This window comes from Camelus bactrianus, chromosome 9 (genome assembly GCF_048773025.1).
Source record: "Camelus bactrianus isolate YW-2024 breed Bactrian camel chromosome 9, ASM4877302v1, whole genome shotgun sequence".
Taxonomy (NCBI): domain Eukaryota; kingdom Metazoa; phylum Chordata; class Mammalia; order Artiodactyla; family Camelidae; genus Camelus; species Camelus bactrianus.
The window spans coordinates 68100353-68125290 of NC_133547.1; positions in this window are offsets into that span (position 1 = coordinate 68100353).

The window sequence follows — 24938 nt, forward strand, 5'->3', positions numbered from 1 at the left end:
CAGGCCTGTACTGCAATCGGGGGTCTGACTCCCCGAGGCCACCATGTTGTGAGGAAGCCAAGACAGAGGGGTGGTTTGGTGCAAAGTCTTTGTGAGTCACCCCAGCCCAGAATCTAGACATCTGACTGAATGTAACCTGCCAGCCCCTATAATCTTCCCAGCTGAGGACCCAGACATTTTGAAACACAGATAGTATGCCCTACCTTGTCCCCTGTCTGAATTCCTGACCTGAAAATCTTTAGACATAATGAGTTGTTTTAAGCAAGTAAATTTTGGTATGCTTTGTTGTGCAGAAAAATAATGCAGTTGTTACTGAGCCATAAAAGTATGTAAGGCACAATTCTAAACATTGTGAAGGAAACGAAACTGAAAGTCATGTGGTCCCTGAATACAACTCTACAAAGAAAAAGACACATATGCTGTATTTCTGATTCTGGAAGGAATCCAACAAAGAAGGCAGTTTCTTTCAAGTTAGGGCTTAAAAAATGAAAAATGAATAAGTAATACTTTGAACCAAAAGTAGACAGTAATGTTTCCAAAAAAAGGAATCACATGAACAAACTTTATAGCCCCATTTTAGGGAGGATCCTGGGTACAGGATACTCAGGGAATTTCATCTATAGGAAAAAGTGAGAAGTCAGATAGAGCTAGGTCATTAAGATTTTTGAATACCCTGCTTGGGAATTTGCATAGATAATGGTAGACCCTTGAAGATACTGAGCTTTCCAAGGATTTTTCTGATGGTATCCAGAGGATAGATTAGAAGTCAAGAAACAGATGAGAGGACGAGTAATTAATAGATTCTTTCAAGAGTCTCGATAAAGCATGACAAAATCCAAGTAAGGTCAGTATTCACGAGAATATAAGAAATGGGAATTTACAGGTAATTTTTTAAGGGAAAAAGAAGTTGTTTAACGAAAGACAAAGTGAAGAAAAACATCAAGTACCTGCTCAGTCATAGGAGAGGAAATGCATATTGATAAGAGTATGACTTTCAGATACACATGTATATAAAATACACATTCAGTATATTTTAATAATAAAGAAGCGCTTTTTTCTTTGTCTGTATAAAGAATCCAGTCACTGCTGGTAAAAGGCATATAACGCATTAGAGATTCCTTTTATTTAACTTGCCTTGAGCCTCCATGGTACATGTGCACTGGGCTCTTGTGTTCGTTTTACATTTACTTCTAGACATAACCCTTGGAAATGTAGGATTTAATTCTTCATTTCCCATCTACACACATTCTTTAATACAATTCAATTCACTTAAAATCATCTTCTTAAAGTGGCTTAGTTAATATAAAATGTCTGCATTTTCTCACCTCAATTCCAATAAATTTGTAATTACGAGCCGAAAGGGGAAGGGGATGGGGAGGGTGCGGAACTGAAGCGGACTCTCGTTACATGCTTTGTAGGACTACATGTGATTATTGCTCAACCATGGAAACACATCTCCCATACCCTCATACTCCTTACATGTCTCATTTTATACTTAATACAATCTGATCTGGTTATTTGTCGTATCTGATCATTGTTTAGTAAAAATACTTAAAGACTGATTTTCTTACTATAATAATGAGGCTGTTGAGATGAAAAATAAATTTTAAAAATTATGAAAATGGGGAAAGAAAATTAAATAGATGAGAGTAAAGATAAGAGAAAAGTAAGCAAATACTTACTGAAGACTTAATATTTGCCAAACACTAAGTGCTGAGAGTGCATTAATGAACAAAACAGGCAAAGTCCCTGCTTTCAGGGAACTTATACACTTTTGGAGAAAGAGTGGAGAAAATAGGTAAAACTCAAGCATATTAAACAGTTGTATGTACGTTGGCAAACACCGAGCAGGTGAAAGAAGAGAGGGACCTCTGGAGACAGAATGGAAGGGATGCAATGGCATTTGATCAGTCAAATAAACAAAGGGAGTGAGAAATGCAAATGATACATATTTCTGGGGAGCAGGCATTTCAGACAGAACCGAGTACAGAGTCCCTGAGGCACCAGCATGCTTGACATAGTGGAGGAACAGCAAGGACACCTCAGGAGAGGAATGATCTAGCAATGAAACAAAGATTAAATCAGAAGTGATGGGCAGCAGGAGGCTGTCAGATCATAAATGGTCCTGCAAGCAAGCCAAAGAAGCCTGGCGATAATTAAAAGTAGCCTAGACTCACGATCTGGGTCCTGTCTCTGCTACTGACTAGCTCTAAGATTTTAACAAATTATTCAAACTTGAAGCCTTATTTTTCTCTTGTCCTCAATACAGATGAAATTGAATTACACTCACAAGATTCCTGTGGGTCTCAAGTGAGATATGCAATGCGATGCTAGAAGTGCTTACTAGAATATCTGAAAAATGGGGGAAAATGATATTATAGTTATTTTAGGTAACGAAAATGAGGACCTCAAATGTACTCATTTGGGGAGTGGGTAGCAGAGTTAGTATCCTCAGCTTTTAAACTACAGCATATCCTGAGAGTTCTTTGACCACAAAAGATGAAACACTTTTCACAAGAACTAGTACAGGAGTACTGAAAATATGGTGAAGGATGAAGAGAATTAACAGAAGTGTACCTGTGTACCTTCATTCTGACCCTCATACCTACGGCCTCTCCATGATTCAATGTGCCATGCAGAAAGAAACAATAATAATAAATTAAATTCAATAATAAATAACTATTCAATGATTATTATGTATTGAATCAATAATAAATATAAGCATTGGCTAATATAATAATAGTAATAGAATTATAATAAATAAAATTAAATAATAAAGTTATTCTTATCGCTGTCAATTCTGTTTGATATTTTGTTAGAATCTGAGGAATCGCAGGTATTTTTCTTGGCTATTTAAAAGAAGTGACCATTTAATTTTGGATTGCATAACTTATCTTTCTTATTTCTCTGTTCAATGCCTTTATATTTGTGGTGGAATAATATCATATCCCTGTTAAAAACCGACCGGGGCCCCTTACTGCCTAGAAGAGGACTTCCCAAAACCATTCTGTGGGGCCTCACCAGGAGGTATACGGAAACAGTTTTCTTGGTCAAATCAGCATAGGAAATGCTAAGTTAAATCAAGGTAAGCAGGTTTCCGACCAAAAGAATTCTCAGAACTCCTTAGAGGGACATGCGTGCTTCAGTTGCCCAGGAGGAAGATAAAGACTCAGAAATCTTCTAATCTTATACATGGGTGGACGACATTTTTGAGAGACAAATACTAGGTGTTCTGTGAAACTTACACTGGGCGTTTCTCAGCTTGGACTTTAGATTTTTCACTATCTAGTATAATTTACTACACCACTGACATTTCCTCTCACTCCTAGCACTTTCCATGCTTGGATCACACAAGACTAATTCCTATTCCTTGGAGACAGATGCTTTCTAACGCCCTGTGCCTCCGTTCCAGAGGGAACACTGACAAGTAAACAAACCATTCTGAGGCAGAAATTATCTTTATGTCTTTCTCTTATCAATCCCACAGCATACATAGCCATTAGGGCTTGATTACTGGAATAAATAAATAATTGAAACAATTAATACAGCTACAGATACAGTTAAGCTAAAGATTACTCTTATTCCCCATAATTATCCTTGCTCGTTACATGAGTATCTAATTTCCTAGACAACATAATCAGGATGATTTCATTTTGATGACAAATTTTTATCATTTTAAAGTATAAGAATAAGCATTCTTTTGTCTGAAAAATACACAAGTTTTCCTGAGATTTGATTAGCATTTTTTCCGAAATTAGAGATTATCAGTGTAAATGTATTATCTTTTCATATTTCAAATTTCAATGCTGTGAATCCGCTGAGGGGAAGTATAGTATGCAATAATATAGAAAGATAGAAGATAGGGGAGAGAGAATAAGGGAAGGAAGAAGAGGATAAAGAGGAAAAGAGAGAGAGACGTTTGTGAACATCAGGCAATAGATAAATAAAAGACTCCTGGTAACTTAGTGATAGTGATAGCATAAAATTTGATGCCTGAAATTATAGTTCTAGAAATCTAGTTCAAGGAAATAAATGCAACTGCAAGTATATATATATATTCACAGTATACATGGAAAATACTTGTTTTCCTTATAATAAGTGGAAAAAATGAAGACCATAGTGTTGTCCAACAATAGAGGACTTGTTACATATATGACAGTATTATATTATAATCTATGGGTATTTTATATAGTCATAAAAATAATAATATAGACAAAACAAAAAGACAATCTGAATAGGAGAAAATATTTGCAAATAATATGACCCATAAGGGGTTAATATTCAAAATGTATAAAGAGCTCATACAACTCAATACCAAAAAAAAAAAAAAAAAAAGAGTCTAATTTAAAAATTGGCAGAAGACCTGAATAGACATTTTTTTTCTGAAGAAGATGGCCAACAGGCACATAAAAAAATGCTCAGCATCACTAATCATCAGAAAAGTGCAAATCAAAATGACAATGAGATACCACCTCACACCTGTCAAAATGGCTATCATCAAAAAGTCTACAAATAACAAATGTTGGCAAGGATGTGGAGGAAAGGGGAAACTAATACACCATTGGTGGGACTGTAGATTGGTGCAGTCACCATGGGAAACAGTCTGGAGGTTCCTCAAAATAATAAAAATAAAACTACCATACAATCCAGCAATTCAACTCCTGGGTATCTATTTGAAGGAAACAAAAACACTAATTCAAAAAGATAACACACACTCCCATGTTCATAGCAGTAATAGCCAAGATATGGAAGCAACCAAAGTACCCATTAACAGAAGAATGGATAAAGACCCCATAAGATATACATATATATGTACATATACACACACAATAGAATACACACACACACACACAATAGAGTATTACCCAGCCATAAAAAAGAATGAAATTCTGCCATTTGCAATAACATGGATGGACCTAGAAAATATGCTTAGTGAGATAAGACAGACAGAAGGCAAATATTGTATGTTATCACTTCTGTGTGGAATCTGAAAAATAAGAGAGGAATGTACATAACAAAACAGAAAAAGACTCACAGATATAGAGACCAAACCAGTGGTTACTAGTAGGAAGAGGTAAGGGAGGAGGAGAGAGACAGAAGTATAGGATTAAGAGACACAAACCACTATGTATAAAATAAATAGGCAACAAGGATATATTGTGCAGCACAGGGAATATAGCCATTATTTTGAAATAACTTCAAATGGAATACACTCTATAAAAACACTGAATCACTATGTTCTATACCTGTAGCCAATGTAATACTGTATATCAGCCATAGTTGTATTAAAAAAAAAAAACTTTAAACCACTTTGAATTTCACAGACTCTTGGGAGGTGTCAGGAATATTATCAGATGTAAAAATCTATTCAATTCAGAATAACATTAAAATGATAAATGTTTAATTAAAGAGTTAAAACTAAATACATATACATATTAGAGAACAATCTTTCAAGCTATGTATCAAGGAGTCATCAGGGGATTACTAGTTCAGTCCTAATCCAACGATTTAATTTTACAGCTGTGGATAGTCTGTTTCTTAGAATTGAGTAACTTTGAGAGACATCTGGGCAATCTATAAATATGAAATTATTGTTCTGCACATCTCCCTTTAATGTCAAGACAGGCACAAGATTAATAATTATTTGTCTCTCTCCTTTCTTTCTTTCTTGACTCAGGATTCCATAAACTGAAGTGCTAAGATTTTGGGGGACTGTTTTGGAAGTAGTTGAAGGCTCCTGTCAAGTGAACTGTGTCTGCTCTGCTTCATGGTCCTGTATGCAGACCTGGAGCAGATGTGCAGGCAAATTCAATTTACCTTAATTCATCCCAGTTTAATTAGCAGCTGGGTTACTCCTGGCTCCAGGAAACCAAGAGAGTGACAGTTTGTGTAACAGAGCGTCTGTCCTCTGGAAACAACTTTCCCCTCTGGAATGCTACTTGATCAATAGATAAATCTTACTCTGTTGACACCAGAAGGGACAGACTTCGAATACCAGTTAATTCTAAGCAAAAGCACTCTCCTCAGCTTTAAGAAAAACTTGTCTTACATGAATAGATGTGTATTATTGGAAACGGCAGATGCATTAAGACATAACTCTCTACCTCAAGTTGAGAATTAAGTTCATATTTTCAAATTCTCCATCATTTAGGAAATTTGGGGGGAGCATACATTCTTACAAAAAAATTTAAGGTAGAGATCTTATTTAAGAATAAGATCAGGAATAAACCTATTATATCATTATATTAACTAAGCAGAGAAATATATAGAACCCACAAATAAAGGTAAAACTAGTCATATTTCTCATGTCTTAAAAAGCATCACTCTATTTCTTTCTGTAAGTTTTTGGTTGTGGTAAAAGGCACACAATATAAAATTTAGCATCTTAACCATTTTTAAGTGTACAGTTCAGTGGTATTAAATGCATTCATAATGATATGCAATCATCACCATCATCCATTTAGGTCTAAATCTTTTCATCTTATAAAACTGAAACTCTGTGCCCCTTAAACCCTCATTTCCCTCTTCCCTCAGCCCCTAGTAACCACTACTCCACCTTTTGCCTGTGATTTTGATTACTTTAAGTACCGCAAGTAAGTGGAATTATACAATATGTGTCTTGTTGTGACTGATGTATTTCACTTAGCATAATGTCCTCCAGGCTCAACTATGTTGCGGTGTGTGTCAGAATTTCCTTCCTTTTAAAGACTGAATAATATTCCATTGTATGTATAGAACACATTTGCTTAACCTTTTATTGGTCAATGGACACTTGGGCTGTTTTCATGATTTAGCTATTGTGAATGCTGCTGCTATGAGCAGGGGTGTATCAATATCTCTTCAAGAACCAGCTTTCAATTCTTTTGGGTCTATACCCAGAAGTGGAATTGCTGAATTATATGGTAATTCTATTTTTAGGTTTTTGAGGGCTTTTCTGTCAGTTTTTTCTGTCAGTGCTTCCTACGTTTTGGTGGTCTATTATTAGACACTCAGATACTTGTAATTATTATATCTTCTTGCTGTATTGAACTTTTAATTATTAGTATACAATGTCCTTATTTGTCTTGTGTAATCTTTTTTGATTTAAAGTCACTTTTGTCTGACATTAGAACATCCACCTCTGCTCTCTTTTGTTTATTTACTATTTGCATGAAATATATTTTCCTTCCTTTTGATTTCAATCTGTTTGTGTCTTTGGATTCAAGTGAATCTTTTGTAGATAGTTTATTGATAGGTCATGTGTTTTTACCCATTCTGACAATCTCTGCCTTCTGACTGAAGAGTTTAATCCATTTACATTTGAAGTAATTACTGCTAAGGAAGGGATAACTTCTATTATTTTGCTACTTCTATACTCCTTAGAGGTTTTTGTCCCTCATTTCCTGCCTTACTGTCTTCTTTCATGATTAGTTGATTTTTTTTGTAGTGAAATATTAAATTCTTTCTCATTTCCTTTTGTATATACTCTGTAGCTATTTTGTGGTTACTGTGGGGACTACATTTAACATCCTAAAGTTATAACACTCTAATTTGAATTTATACCATTTAACTTCAGTAACAGAGAAAAATCTCTGCTCTTTTACATCTCCATCCCCATCACTTGGTTGCTCATGTTACAAAATTCAATCTTTAAATATTGTGTGTCCCAAAGCATAAATAATTCTTTTAAATGTAGAGATTTTTGTAAATAATTTAATCTCTTAAATTATATAGGAGACAAAAGGTGGAGTTATGAACCATTGTTACAATAAAACTAGTTTTCATAATTATTCACATATTTACTTTTATTGAGATCTTTACTTCTTCATAAAGCTTTGAGTTACTGTCTAGTGTCCTTTTATTTCACTTTGCAGGCCTCCCTTGAGAACTTCTTGCTGGGTAGGTCTATGGCAACAAACTCCCTCAGCTTTTGTTTATCTAGGAATGTCTTAATTTCTCCCTGACTTTTGAAAGAGTTTTGCCAAATGTAGGATTCTTGCTTGACAGGGTTTTATTTTTTTTTCTTTTAGCTTTTTAAATATATTGGCCCAGTGCCTTCTGGCCTCAAAAGTTTCTAATGAGAAATCTGCTGATAATCTTATCAAGGATCTCTTATATGTGGTTAGTTACTACTCTCTTGTTACTCTCAAAATTATCTCTTTGTCCGTGGCTTCTGAATGTTTGATTATAATGTGTTTCAATCCGGGTATCTAAGTTCATCTTATAAGAAGCTCAATGAACTCCAAGTATGTTTATATTTCTTTCTTTTGTCAAATTTGGGAAGTTTTCAGCTATTATTAATTTAAACATTCTGTCACTTTCTCTCGCCCTCTTCTTCTAGGATACCCACAGTGGGTATGGGCTGTCTCTGTGCCATCCATCAACCTGGGGTGTAAACTTAAGATCTTCTCAGATATGTTCTGAGCCTATGCCTTTCCCTGAGCATATGTGATCACCTTCTAATTTTTCTCCTGCATGCAGTTGTATTTGAATATCCTATTCTTTAATGTCTGCCTCCCAAAAAAGGAAAAGAGAAAAATGAAGGGGGATGGAGGATGCTGGCTCCTTAAATCCCCTGGAAGTTGCTCCAGCTGGAGGAAGAAGGGCTTGCAGCAACACCTGCCTGCTTCTTTGTCTGCACGTTTGTGATCAGAAGCAACAATGAGTGATCAGAGCACACATCCACAGTATTTGGAGAACATGTCCTTTTTGCCCACCCTGGCTGCCACAAGATGTGTGCCAGTGCTCAGGGAGCACGTGCATAGATGCCTGCCACAAGACTGGAAAAGTGGCACGGGTAGCTGTTACTGGCTAAGAGCTGAAATTGACCAAAATTAACCACAATTTACCATCCAAGTCCTCCCTTGGAAGTTGCAAGCCTCACTGTACTCCAGAATTCCCAAGGAGTTATATCAGACAGATTCTGTCCAAGCAGAGAGACAGATGCCTGAGGCTTCCTACTCCACCAGCTTCTCAGAACCCTCTCCCTCTTCCCTTTCTCTTTTTTTAAATATATTGAGCCATGGAAACTGAGTTTCCTGGAAGCACTCAAGGAAGAGTAACCATATCCTGGTGTATTGAAGATATTATCACTACTAAGAGCTTCCTTTGTTGATTGTTGTTTTGTTGTTGATTTGCTTGTTCCATTATCTAAATGTTTAATGTCTTCCTAATAATGTGATACATTTAGAAGCTATTAACTTTCATCTCCATCTCCTATATCCCCAGTTTTCTTTTCTATTCTGATACATGTCCTGGATATCTTCCTTCGCACACACATTATTAGACTACAAGAACAAGTTTTACTTTGCTCATTTTCCAATTAGACCTATGAATTGGTTCACTTATGTGAAAAATGATATTCTGCAGAGTACCAAGAAGGTATACAGAAATACATCAATTTAAGTCACATTTATTATAAGGGAAACTTTCCAGTAGGAACATGTTAATATGTAAGAGAACACAAAAGTATTAAACCCTTTGAAATGGGGTAGCCAAACATAGATAATGCTTCTTAATATTTATGGATGCTTTTCTCCCTGAATTTTTATTCTCATGTTGTGCTTACTGAAAAGGCATAAATGTGGATAAGCTTCTAATATAGTAGCTAATATCAGAACCCATGCTGGTTTAAAGAAATGAGGAGGGAGAAAAAATCTATAGGATTGTCAGTCAACAATATATAATCCTTAGCGATGATGCTACTAAAAATCTGTACATGTATTTTTCACTTATTATGTTCCAGATACTGGGGGGGTCAGGTGTGTGTGTGTGTGTGTGTGTGTGTGTGTGTGTGTGTGTGTGTGTGTGTGTGTGTGTGTGTGTGTGTGTGTGTGTGTGTGTGTGTTATCTTTAACTATTAAGTAGGTATCATTTTTATTCACAGATCTTTTAAAGAGTAGCTCAGAGAGAATAAGTTATGATCAACCCCAAATAGTGAAATACGACTCAGTTTGATTCATGTGCACATACTACACAAGTACATGTTCACAGTAGGTAAATAACACAAGGGAACGATGCTAGGGAATGAAGTCTGTACCAGTGCATGGAACAGGTAAGCAAGGTAGCAAACTGCACTCATGAGGAGGAGCTCAGTGGGCTGGATGATGTTCATTTATGAAGAGCTTCTAGGTTACTTAGTTTAGAATAGGTACCACAGATCAATGTTATCATTCAAGGGACAACTAGTGGAATCACTTTTGCAATAGTAACAGCAATATGCAATCTTTGTAATGTTATTAAGACTACAGAAGGCCACGGCTCCTGAGAAGCCAGCCATAGGGAAAAGATTAATTTTATTTTTAAAAAAAGGCAACCAAATTATTATCTATATCAGGGCTTCAAAGCAACTGGAGAAGGAAGACTGGATTAGGAAAGGTCTGGAAAGTACAATTTGTGTGGAAGCTTCTTGGGAATTGTGAAGAAAGAAAACAACTGCTAGTCATAACATAGTGTGGTGGTTAAAAAATGATTTCTGAGGTCTGACAGCCTTGGTTTGCATCTCGGCCTCCTCATTAATCAGCTCGTGATCTTGGGTAGCGTAAGTTCTCTCATCTGACTGGAGGGACTTGGTGTTCTCCACCCACTCCTAAAATGCAGTTTCATGTCCATGATACCTCGTGTAATTGTGGCTGACAGGGTAACTGTGGAAATAATCTATTACATGCTCCACACTTCTGTTCCCACCAGGTCAGTTCTCCCCAAGATTCAAGTATCTCCTTTTTCCCCATCAGTATATGTATAACAATTATAGCTGCTATTATAGTTATGAAATTTAGTTAAATAATTCATAAACGATTGAAACGTCAATATTGACAGAAAAGGCTTTTTTTTCTCTCATGTTGAGGGCATTACAAAAAAATAGTTATTTTTGAGCCAAAGGAGAAAAATTCTGATGAATGAGATTTAAGAGATATCGGTAAAAGGAGTCTAAACCCAAATGCCCTTCTAGGTCCCCTGAGGTGCTTTTTCTACTGAAATCAGAAATGACAATTTGCTGTGAGAATGTCTTATGATAAGAGAGACTACATGGGTTCAAATCAATAGAAACATACTCAAAGGAGAGAGTATATGACCCTCCCTGAAGAGCTTGGCAAGTTGAATGAGTATTTACTTATATATTTAAGTTAAAATAAAATGTCCAGGTTATGTTCCTTTTAACTGATGCTCAGCTTTCAATTAAATAAACTGATTTGATTAGGTCCCATAAAAGGAATTCAGTTTTACCTAATTTATCAGATTGCTGTGAGTACTTAATGAGACAGTGCACAGAATTCCCTTAGAACAGTATCTAGCATACACAAGTGGTCCAATAAGTGTTGACTATTATTAGCAGTGATAGTAATAGCATTAGCAATAATGGTGATAAGACAACATACTTAAATTCAGACATAGAAGAAAATTAAACCTGTCAGTTGTAGATGCAAATCATTGAAATGGGACAGGTGAGTGCAAGTTACAAGAAGGCAGACCACAGATTTGCCCTAATGAAAACATTCCAAGTAACTTTCTGCCCAGTATTTGGATGGACTTTCTCATAAGTAGTAACTGTTGTGCTACAGGAAACTGACTCATGGATGAGAAAAGCCTTATGAAAGAGATTTTAAAGAAGACAGTTTGGTAGCCCTAAATAAGACTCCAGAAATAGTTCCTCTGTGTCTGAGTATTCATCATTTCAACAAGTTCCTTTGGCTTCCTCTCTTGAAAGAGATGCTCCATCAGCCTTGGAGACTAAGGTGCCTAAGCATATGCTTTAGGCCCCTTATAAGCTCTTAACGACAGAGAGACAAACACAGGCAGTGTTGAAAGTGACCCCACGTCACTCCTGTGCTATTTATCTCGCAGCGCAAGATGGACTGATTTGCTAGGGTGGGAGTGAGGGGTGGGGAGGATTAATTCCAGAGTTTGTAAAATATGAATACAGGAGCAATGACAAAGTTGACAACAGCTGTTAAACCATCCAAACCATCATGCATTTGTCTCAGGGGAAGAAAAAAAAAAGAAAACCAACTTATCTGCCCAACAAGGTCAGATTTCTTTTTGGGAAAAAAATAAGACTTATCACCTTCCTTCCAACTTAAAAATAAATGAATAAATAAAAGCACAAGACCACTGAGATATCCTAGAATCCACATACAAGTCTGAGAGAAAATCATTTCAAATTTCACCTGAGACCTTTTATGAGTGAGGCTACCACCAGCATTTGCTGATTTTTCTGTCTCTCAAACACTTCCAATACTTATGGACACTTGAATGTATAGAATGTCAAAATGACTCAGAAAAGTTAGGCTTCAACTTCTTGGGAATGTGACTCGCCAACCAGCTCTACAGAGAATTAAATGCAATGCATGTGTAATGTGTAGAAAGAGGTCAAATAATGTGATGTGAAAAAGATGTGTAGAGAGAAGTCCCATACAGATAATGAATAGCCAAAACTTGCCTCAATACCATTAAACTTCTGGTTTCAATGGGCACCAGTAATTATTTCACATGATTTTAACCCTCATGTGACCATGGCTTACACTAGTAGCAAAAAAACACGCTTTAAGGGACTACACTGGACAAGCAATTTTCTTCAGGTTAAAGGGTTTTTTTTATAATAATTGTAGATAAAGTGTCAATTATTCATCAAATATTTATTGGACTCCTCCTATTGCCAGTCAATGTGCCTGGGAAAAATTCAGCTCAAGTAGCTCTTAAAGAAATTTAATAGCATAATTCATATTGATAATTACTATAATTAATCATAAATTCTATACATAAATAAGTGGAGGAAGCTATGGAAATACATACATGTAAGGGCATCTAAACTGTTATTAGAGGTTGAGGAAAGATTTTTCTGAACAAAGGGAAGTCTAAGCTAAACTATTCAAGACAATTTAGAATTGGCTATTTATTCATTTACACTATAATGATATATTGAAAACTTAAGTCTTTCTGGCAAAAACACAATATAGTATTCCAAACATACTACAAGTAGAAGAGTGTAGGAGAAGATAATGCATTGCAGGAAGAAAAGTCAAGCACAAACTAATGAATGTTTCAAGCTTCATAAAGCTTGTGAATGGAGGAGTCATCATAAATAATGCAAGAGAAGAAACAGGTTTGAGGAGGATAGTTTTATCTTGGACTTTAATTTGAGGAACTTTTGGGTCATTAAATAGAGTTAGTCGGTTCTAAATTCAGAGCAAAAATCAGGAAACATTAATAAAAGTAAAGATCACAGATAAGATCAAAATTCTCCCAAATTCCAATATTTGCTTTATATTCTTCTGAATAACTCAATCTAATTCACTATTAAAATGGTCCCTCATCCTGTTCCTTCTAATACCCTAAACTTGATGAATGATTGGACTTAATTCATTCATACAGTTGCTTTGTCCAGGCACCAGGAATGCAGAGATGGATAAAAATTAGGTCCTGCCATTGAGAAGTTCAAGAGAATAATGTGTTCAATGTTTCTCTCAAACATTATTCTTTGACAGTCACCAAATATTACCCCAAATACTCTGCCTTTCTGAAATATTAATAGAAATTTTTGAAGAGAAAGTTTCCAAGGTCAAATGCATTTAGGAAATAACTTATATTTCAGTCCACCCTTGTTGATTCACACTGCAATTAGCATTATAACAATGACAAGAAAATGTGGAGCAAAGTGTAACTTTGTTTACTAAGTTACTGTGTAACTTAGTTTACTAAGCCATGAAATCCATTGTTACTGTTTATGTGCTTAGTATATATTAATATCGCATTAATAACATTCCTTATTATTTGTCTCTCATGCCAATTTCCACTAATGCCCACCCTCAAGACTGTATCTTTTCATTTCTTCCAGCCACAGATACCACTGGACTCTCAATCACACACATTTTCCCAGAGGGTTGTATGACAAACTTCTTAACACACCAAGCACAACCTTGATTGGAAGTTTGAGAACATCTTACCCCAATCATCTTTGATTTTATCAATAGCTTGCAAAATTCTGTATTGCTTTCACCAAGTTTCCAAAGTCATCTATATATTAATTTAATACTTTCTCTAGGTCCACTTGAAATCTAAGAACTTTTTTTTGCCACCATCTAAGCAATAATTTGTGACATAACGGGACTGAGATCAATTTGTATTTACTAATACACATTAGGTTAAATACACATTTTTAAAGAAAGTTTATGTATTTATATAAAATCATTTCATATTCCAAAAGAAGTATGGGCAGAACACTCTGAGAAACAATGAATTAAATAATAGAAATCCTCTCCTTTCTACAACCACTTATATGTGTGCAAAATATTAAGATTTCTGGAATAGTTAGACAAAATCCTAAGTTGAACAAAAAATGTGAATTTAAAGTCAGACTTTCAATATTCTTCCTAGACAATTCATGTGAAATGAAAAAAGTTATCAGTACTTAACCAGGTATTTCAGTAAGATTCAATAAAAAACAAGCAACCGTCATGTGCGGAAGGCAACGTTAATGGGAAAATAAGCATCCTGAAATAAAGACCATAATAAGAAACTGAAAATAAACAATCAAACAAAATGCAAATAAAAGACTCAAAAACTCAGACAATGGAATTATGGTTGACAAATAAGAAAACTACGTAATTTCCAATGCTATTTGAAAAAATAAAAACAAACCAACAAAATCCTTACTTCCAGTTGCAGCCTAAGACAACTGATTCAAGGACTGACATGGGGCCCTTCTTTCTGGAGCTGGGGATGGAAACATTTGTTTCCTCATGCCAACAAGATACGCTAGAAACTCTCCATAATTATAACATCTACAGCCCAGTAGCTTTATGTTATTCTCAGTTTGGAATACTGTTATAAAATATTTTTATTCTTTAAGACACCTGCCAAAATTGGTTGATTCTGGTTTCCTTTGGAAGATTTGAAACCCTAAATAGTAAATCCATTAACGTGCAGGGTGGATACTTTAGGATAAGAGAACTATATAGTCCTGGAAATAAAATAGTCCAACACTATTATAAGTTATGTGAGTTTGGGGGGCCTTCCTAAACATCTAAACACAATACTACCTTTTAAAAAAATTAACATGAAATACACATTTTTATATACATGTAACATCAGAAACCTTAGAAACGTTTGGGGTACACAAGTTAATAAGCTGGAAATTGTCTGCCCGTTACCTCCACCACCACTATCACTCTAATAACTGCTAATTAACTGTCATTAAAAATTCATAATCTGTGAGATATTTTGCTAAGACTTTAATGTGATTTCATTAACCCTTAAAGTCATCCTACAGTTAAGTTATATTGTTATCCCTACTTTCATATGAAGACATAAGAAAAGACTTGTAGGGATTGAAAGATTGAACGCATCCTTCTATATTTACGCCAGAAAGGATCTAAACAACATATAAGCAAAGACTAACTTACATTTTTATTTGAGGTAACTTGAATGGCAACATTTTTGAATAAATGTAAAACACAAAGTTTGGTCCTTGGCATCTATTAGGCACTAAGTAAGATTTAGTTCTCTAAGACTATCAAATAAACTCAGTGTAGTAAAACAGATGGCGGCTGTGCCCCTGTGCATTTTCCTCACTGAGCTTGTTGAATCACTGAGAATTATTTAAAGAAGATAGTAGTAGTAATTAATAAAGGGAATTGTGATTTGCTCAAGTCATACAGCTGGTAGGTGGTGAAGCCAGAATCAAAACCAGGCTTATGAATTCCAGAGAGAACATTCTCTTTGCCTTCAACATAGAGAGATCTCCCATCCCCTCACAAGCTGGGGTGAACTGAATTCTGTTACCTATAAGAAACACAGGTGAGTTTCAGGACATACTGGGGACCATGCAGAATGGGAACAGATAAAAGAAATGACAGGTACAATAAATGGAAGGAATGATGATACAATTTTAGGCATGTCAATCTGCTGGTTTCAGAAGGAATGAATGGTGAATCCACTCTGTAGCAACAGCTTCAGAAATGAAAAATGGATTGTAAAAGTGTCTTACGTTTCAACTAAGCGCTCAAGATATATAAAATGGAATGCTTGCAGGAGTTTTAACAGGATTAAACCAAGAATCATACCAAAATGACAGATCCACTTAAGGGATGAATTGTAAAGTCACAAAAGTACAGAAGGAGGTCAAGCCGCAGTAGGAGTTTATTGCTAAAGAATTGATAAAGTGATATTTTCCAATAAAGGGAAACGAAGACCATTTTGAAAAATAAAGTCAGAATTATTTTCAGGGCTCATGGGAAAGAATTGAGAAGTATTATCAGGAATCTTTTAAAAGGCACAAAATATTTTATTTAATATACGACCATAGAGCTCAAAATACCCCTGTTCAAATTTATAAATACAATTACGTATTAGGAAAACATTACCCTCAGTTTAGCCCATTAACAGGGTTAGTTATTAATTAGTTCTGTGTTCCAAAAATGAGCAACATCCAAAAAATTGTCTAATTAGTATGCACAGGAGCTAAGCAAAGGATTTTGTTTTGAAATATAAAAACAAAAAATGGAAAGAATTACAAAGGATGCAACTTATTAATTACTGACACATTTTACTTGCATTTGCATCCAAAAATTCAAATATTACCTTGGCATTAGGGTCACTGTGTAACTTTTTATTGACTTTTGAGATCCTGGGTGACTTTGCATGGAATCTTTTTTAAATTAAGACTGCTTTTATTGAGGACTTTTTAGTCCAAAGCGTTTTAGATGCTAAGCTGTCTATCTAAATTGCCATCATCACCACTGAAATAATGACAGTGAGATGAGATGTATGAAAATGGCATAGGGTCGACAGGAGGTAACAGATGAATCCATAGAAGAAAGTGAAGTGACTTTCTCAAGGCCACCTTACTCTGCTACTAGTTGAGTCTACTTCATTTGAAAAGTAAATCATGAGCCTGAATCTGAAGGGTTTCCTGTGCTGACTTTTCCTGCCCTTATTGTAATATTACTTTGCAAGTATTTTCTGTATGCATGGATTTTTCTAATTTTAAACTTCATGAGGTTAGGGCTGTAACAATTTTGCAGATCCCCTATTTTCCTAATTCATATCTATATATTCTTATTAAAATGGGACTGTTTGTCCTACTTCGTCAAGAAGACTTTCAAAGAGTTTTGAGTTACCTTGGAATAAATACAATACTCTTGCAATATAAATTTAAAGAGTTATGTGTAAACGGTCATCTACATTTTAGATTTTACTGACAGTACCTTCTGCACTTTGTGATTACTCTCGCAAAAGTCCCAAGATCTGGAACCTACAGCGTGGAGCTTATGTTTATGTTGGTTTTTCTGGTGGCTGTTTCTGGTTAAGGTTAGGACTCACTGATAACATGATCTCTAGAAGAAACTACAATAGAGACAGTTACAAGTATCAAGTTCAACCAGGGGTATGATATTAATAAAGTGGAAACCACTGCCATCTGAAACCCAAATATTTAAACCTTCTAAGTCACTTATTCAGTAGTGTATTACTCTTTTAAGATACAACCTGTAAATTCCTCTCTGTACACTCAGGAAAGCAAACTCAGCTAACAGACAGGTAGAAGTATAAAAGAAAGACAGGCTATTGAAGCTACTTCTCCACCCAAAGAAAAATAGGGCTACTTCCTCAGCTGATCTCACTCCCCAGGTATTTCTTAGTAATGTTTTATCATTTTTTTCCCTGCAATTTGGCCCCTTAAGAACAAGCCAACTGCTTCATTTGGGATTCAGTGGGAGAGAAAGCAATGTGTTTCCTTATTAGAGAGAAATGTTCTGCGGGACTCACGTGGAGATGCTTTGTGTCTATATTGTACCTCATGAGTGACTTAGTCTTTTCAAGAGTAATTTTCACCCAACCTGCTGACATTGGGACAACTGTCCATTGTAAATGACTAACAATTTGCAGAGTTTTCCTATCCTGGATTTATGACCTTGAGAAGATCACTTACCTTCCTGGACATTGGTTCCCTCATCTGCTAAAAGAGATAAGTGATCTTCAAGGTATCTTTTACTGTTAACATTCTGTGATTCTAGGGAATACAGTTCAACACATGGAATGTATATAAAAACATCTGGTTTCTCAATGAAAAATTACATATTTTCATATTCTTATTCTCAGAGCCACTACCCTTGAAGAGTCTCTTTTTTTTTTTTTTTTTTTTACCTCCTACTACTGCTTACTTTATTCAAAAGCTACCATACTGTCAGGGATATTAACTGTCCATTTGAGAATATTCTTTTATCAATATTTTAAAATTTGGTTATCATGACCATTTTCCTGGATTATAACATCAGTTTCAAAGTTGAAATATATAAAAAGCAAATAAAATTGGGAGTGTGACTCTGTTAACATCTTAGCAGAAAATATATACGAGATCACTTAAAACCAAAAATCAAACTTAATGATTTTTGGAAAATGTGAGGAGGAGGGGGAGGACCAAAACAATGATATATTTTCAGGCCAAATGGATCACTTTTATTCATAATATTGAAATATTTGTGTTATGCCCAAGAACAGCCAGTATCTTCTGGAGCAAAAGTATCAACTATGAAAGGATGAGTTATAACAATTCATATTTTCAAAAGTGTCAAAACAGTCTTTGATCATTAGTATCAAAGGTACACTTCATTTTTGTATTGTGTATTTTGTTTCCTTTTTTATCTTAGCTTCTCTCTACTTTTGATGATTAAAAAACACTTAAGCTAATGATTTCTTATAGCTTCAATCTGAAAGTATTAAATAACACACAGAAAGTATTTAAGATTAGGTTTGGAATATTTTTAAAACATAGTTGTTACCTAACAATGGCAATTTCTTTTAGAAAGGAGAAAATTCCAAGTTTAAAAAAAAAATTAAAGAAGAGTCTTTTAGGATATGTAGGCAGGAGGGACTAATGCCTGTGCACTCTTTCTGGTGTTATTTTTCTTAATGGGATTACATAACGTGCTGCTGTCACAATTAGAAGGCCCCTCAGAGAGTCCATGCAACCCTACATGTGACTTAGTGAGCTGGGAGAACTATCAGAAAAATGTGATTCCAGAGCCTGTCTACCCTCATCCAATCAATGACTTTGTTGTACAATCATCTCTTCCTCTTGCATCAGTTAATTTTCTCCCTCTACAACATCATTCCATCAGCATGTAGACACTGTCAGCTTTACCTTTTAAAATAACTAAACCAAAAGCTTCCTTAGAAATCATTTTCTACTTAAGTTTTCCAAACATATCATGTTCACTTTTACAGCCAAGCCCCAGAAAAGGAGGTTCCATCTCCATTCCTGTTACCATCACTCTCGACTTTAGTCTCTTACTATTCTCCTCTTTTCACACTTTGGGATCTTCTCACACCATCAAACCTATTTCAATGGTCACTGCTTCTTGGGCCTCTTTACATTTCCCTTTTATTCTTTTAGCCTCTGCCTCCCTTTCCACTCGTCTTCCACCCTCTTCACTCCTCTTACCCCCTCTTCATACTCACTCCCCAGGAGGTCAAATTCAATCCCTTTCTAAGATTTAATAAAACATCATTTATATCTCAGGCACTAACCTTAATTCTAAGCTTTGGACTTGTATATCTACCTATCAATATCGTCATTATTTAAAATATTGTCTTTGATACACATGTAATCATCTTAAATATAACAGTCAATGTAAAATAGCTATACATTTCCAAACAAAAACATTACACATTGTCTGACAACCAAAAGTACATTAAGTCCAGACAGAAAATCAATTAAGGAAACACAGGTCTTAAATGACACATCAGACCAGATGGACTTAACTGATATTTACAGAGCATTTGATCTGAAGACAGCAGAATACACATTTTTCTCAAATGCACATTCTCCAGGATATATCACATGTTGGCCCACAAAACAAGCCTCAGTAAATTTAAGAAAGTTGAAATCATACCAAGCATGTTTTCCAATCACAATGCTATGAGATTAGAAAGCAAGTACCAAAAACAAAACAAAACAAAACAAAACAAAACAAAAAAAAACCTATAAAAACCACAAACATGTGAAAGCTAAACAATATGCTACTAAACAACCAATGGATCACTGAGGAAATCAAAGAGGAAATCAAAACATACTTAGAGACAAATGAAAATGAAAACATGCTGATCCAAAACCTATGGGACACAGCCAGAGCAGTTCTCAGAGGGAAGTTTATAGTGATACCGCCTCCCTCAGGATACAAGAACAATCTCAAACAACTTAACTTGACACCTAAAGCAGCTAGAGAAAGAAGAACAAACAAAGCCCAAAGTCAGTAGAAGGAAAGAAATAAAGATTAGAGCAGAAATAAATGAAACAGAGACCAAAAAAAAAAAAAAAAAAAAAAAAGGAAGCATCAATGGAACTAAAAGCTGGCTCTTTGAAAAAATAAACAAAAATAAACATCCCTTTAGCCAGACTTACAGAAAAAAGGGGGAGGGCCCAAATTAATAAAATCAGAAATGAAAAAGAAGTCACAACTGACACCACAGAAATAAAAAGGATCATAAGAGGCTACTACGAACAGCTATACACCAACAAAATGGACAGCCTAGAAGAAACGGACAACTTCTCAGAAAGACACAGTCTCTCAGGACTGAGTCAGGAAGAAACAAATACAAACAGACCAATTACCAGCAAAGAAATTGAATCAGTAATTAAAAACTCCCAACAAACCCAAGTCCAGGACCAGATGGCTTCACAGAGGAATTCTACCAAGCATTCAGAGAAGAGTTAACACCTATGCTTCTGAAACTATTCCAAAAACTAGAGAGGAACACTTCCAATTCATTCTGTGAGGCCACCATCACCCTGATACCAAAATCAGACCTAATGTATAGCTTAGAGGACTATATTCAATTTCTTGTAATAACATATAATGGGAAAGAATCTGAAGAGAAAAAAAAATGTGTGTGTATGTATGTGTATGTGTGTGTGTGTGTATATATTATATATATATCTGAATCATTTTGCTGTACAACTGAACCTAACGCTGTAAATCAACTATGCTTCAATAAAAATTTTTAAAAAGTATATTGAGTATAATAGGACGGTTATTAGAAATGGAATAACTTCAGAAAGTCTGGATTACATACTTTCTATATTAAGATACATATTTTCTGCTTGGCTGGTGAAATGGTTTCACTGATGCAAAAAGTAAAAGAGTTTTGGACATAATTTTATGCAGTCCCTTATATAGTTTCATAGCATGGGAAAGATAGTATCTGTTAAGTCATGTCTACAAAATTGAATTATACTAAAAGATACAGCTTTTCTTCCTGACTAATTATAAAAGGAACCAAAATTCAAAATAAATCATATTTTCCATACAAGATATACAAATCAACACAGAGTTTTGTCATAAATCATCTTAGAGGACTACTGGAAATAACTTGAAATTCAGAAAGGTTAAAACAAGAGAAAAGCCTGACGTTTACTTATTTTTTATCCATAAATTTGGTATTTCCTCTGTTTTCTAGCAACAGAAACAAAAGGAATCTGGCCATTTCTTAATAGTAGGAGATAAGATTTCTTTCATCAGACTTTGATATAGTGCAAATAACTGATAGTATCATCAAGTGACTTTGAAAAGAACACCTTTCCATACTTCCAATTAAGTCAAAATAGAGCATCACATTGACAGACTCAAAGATAACTAATGAGTCGGAATTTTACCAAATTTAACCCAGTGCAATTGACCATTTAAGTGACAAAGTATGCAACAGTCAGTGGGATGTGGGATAATGTTACTTAAGGGTCGTTTCATTTTTCTGAAATAAAAAATGTATACAAAATTTCATTTTTTCATATAAGAAAAATATATGACCATATTAGAGATTATTTAAGAAACAATGAAGAAAAAGCAATCTTTTTCCATGCAACAAATATGGAAATTTCTAATATATGGCAGACAGTAATCTATGTATGTATTCTAGTATGTTTGCATTGGTAAATTTAACCATTTTTAAAAATTATCTCTTTCCCTCAGGTTTACTCTAAGTGTAACGTTCTGCTTACACCTTGCTCCTTTCTTATAGAACTTTACTGCTTTATTACTCTAAGAAGTAGCTTCTTGACTTCATTTTGTAAAACACTGATCAGATTATAAAATTCTGAAGGCAAAGTCTGTCTCCAATTTATATCTACTTGTATCTTGGAGATACATTTTATCTTGGAGAACTCAGGGTTTTATAGTTGCATCAGTTTGCTTTTACTGCTTAACAAAGCATGCCTCAAAATAATGCTTTATAAAAAATATCATTGAGCTCATTATTTTGGGGCCTGGTTAAGCAAGGTAGATGGTTCTTCCGCTCCCTGGCTGGGCTCACTCAAGCATCTGCATTCAGCTTCTCAGGCAGTTCCGCCAGTGTTGACTTGGCTCTCTCCCATGGCTGGAATGATTACTATCTGATCCATGTAGTCATTCATCCATGCAGCAGCCTATCCTACGTTAGTTCTCAGGATCTCAGTAGAGGGACCAGACGTTTTCAAGGCCTCCAGGGGCCTATATTACAAATTAGCACAACACTGCTTCTGCTTCATTCTCATGGCTAAAGTGAGTCACAACCCAGATTCAAGACACTGGAAAACAAACTCAACCTTTTCAAGTCACACTGCAAAGGCACAAATACAGAAAGGAGGAGAATTGATGGTGATTTCTGAAATCCACCACAACAGTTTTAGTGTTTTTCAAGACAGCACGTCCATTATGCTACATCTTTTTCAGAGCATACATAGTTTTTAAGGAGAATTCACTACTAAGTGTTACTAATATTTAATGAGGGAATCATCAAATCATGCTCTTGGAGAACTGGACAGGAAATATATTTACTAAATCCTCATTTTTATATGAAAATTGATGCCTGAAAAACTTGGATGACTTCCCTCGGTCAATGACTTAATCAGCCCTAGGAACCAGGTCTCCTGACAGCTACCCTAGTTCATCTTTTCAACAGTGCACACTACTGATGTGAAGTTCTTATCTCTAATACTTGTTTTCAGTTAGAAATACTTCAAAGTACATCTGTTATAATGACAACATATTTATCATTGTTCCATAACTGGAATTTATAGTTGACATATTTGATAGTCTTTTAAAAAAATTAATTATTCCCAAGGAGCCTCATTTTGCCTATTTGCTTGAAACCAGACTTGTTGTCCTCATTCAAATTTTTCAAATATGTGTATTAAACATTCTGTTACAAGCTGCTAAACAGACACATAAGTGCTGTTTGATTTAAATGGCCTAATTAAGACTCAGAAAAATAGTTAACATGTTATATATCGAAATCTTACAGAATAAAAGAAATCATGTGAAATTACAAATTTTATATATGAAAAGCTAAATATTAATTGCTTCCCTTATTCATCATACATGTTTCCATATGTCTTTTCTATGAATTCTGTCAAAAATGAAAGTCAGATGATGTTAATAAAAAGAAAAACAGGACATTTCTAAGCAAACCATCATGCTTGTATGAGTAACCCCAAAGAGTACACTATTTAAAATAACATATCAAATATGAGATAATAGCAGCAAGCACCATTATATAGATGAAAATTTAGTCTGTATTAAGCTAGTGCTATCCATTTTTCTATTTGGAACTTTCTGGAAATATGTAAGTAGGAAAAACCCAAGAGATCTGCTCACTACTTCTAAACTACCAGGAGGGACTGTTTTGGCCAATTATTTATTTACTCATTCTTTTTTTTTTTCCATTTATATTTCCACTTATTCTGTCCAAAAATCAACCACCCAGCATTATATTTAGTAATGGCCCATGTGCAAGGCATTTGAATGTCAAATACTAATAAATAAATAAGATGTGCAACTGCACATAAAAGACTGGAAGACAATATGTACTTATAAAAGACGATGATTACTGATGAACACGCTGCTGAGGCCCAGAACTTTGAGGCCATGGGCTGTCTGTCTTCCTCCACAGCAAATACCCAGAGCTGAAGAATAAGAGCCAGGCTCACAGCAGAGATGTGTAAAAGGCTTACTGAAGAAGTAAGTAATATGATTATCACTGAGTAACATCCAAGATTACATCACATGATTCAGTTTAGGAACCAAATTAAATCAAGGAAACTAATTATTTTTGTATTATTATAACAAATATTAACCTAAAAGTAACTTTTCCTTTATAGTCACAAATGACACCCAAGCTGAAAATATGATTATGAAAAGTATAAAAGAAAACAAAATTTCTTATCCCCTAGTTTATTGGTAATTACCAAACCTATAACTGGGAATAAATGTATATTCTATTTCACAAATATTGTTATCATTCACTTTATTTCTTTACAGTCTGCATAATCATTTCGTTATAAAATTAGAAGATATTTATCAAAATAAAATAAACTTAGTTTTAACAGTGAGAACAAATAAATCCCAACATTTCTATTATGTGAGTTGACTCTCAGAATCAGATAATGTGTTATACTATCTTTCTCCCCCATAGCAAGGACATAAATATCTCATGTGCTCCTGTGAAGAACCTTGGTATGTTTACCTCAAAGTGATAAAGTTCTTTTTCTATTTTCTTTAAAAAAAAATTGTTCATTACAAATTTTAGAAAATCAACTTCAAATAGATTCAACCCCCCCCCCACAAAAGACAACTGCTCTAAAGGTAATGGAAAGAAAAAAAAAAAATCCAAGCACAAATCTCTAGAGAAATTACCAGAGAAATGCAGCATACCCAAACAGGTGAGAGTGAGAAAATAAATATTATAACTGCAATTAAAAATAGAGTATTTAATGGACTGTAAAGGGAGGTGGGAATTAACTAGCTGAAAGATTCCAAACTGCTGAATTAAATCTATCATATCTGTTTGCCTGGCTATAATTCAGAGTCTACTATTGCCTGAAGGTCACCTTTGAAAAAGCAGAGAAAAATCAATACATTTCACTATAAGTTAAGTAGTGCTTCACGTACCTCTAATAAATAAGGCCTTCATGAGTTAAGGGGAAAACGCAC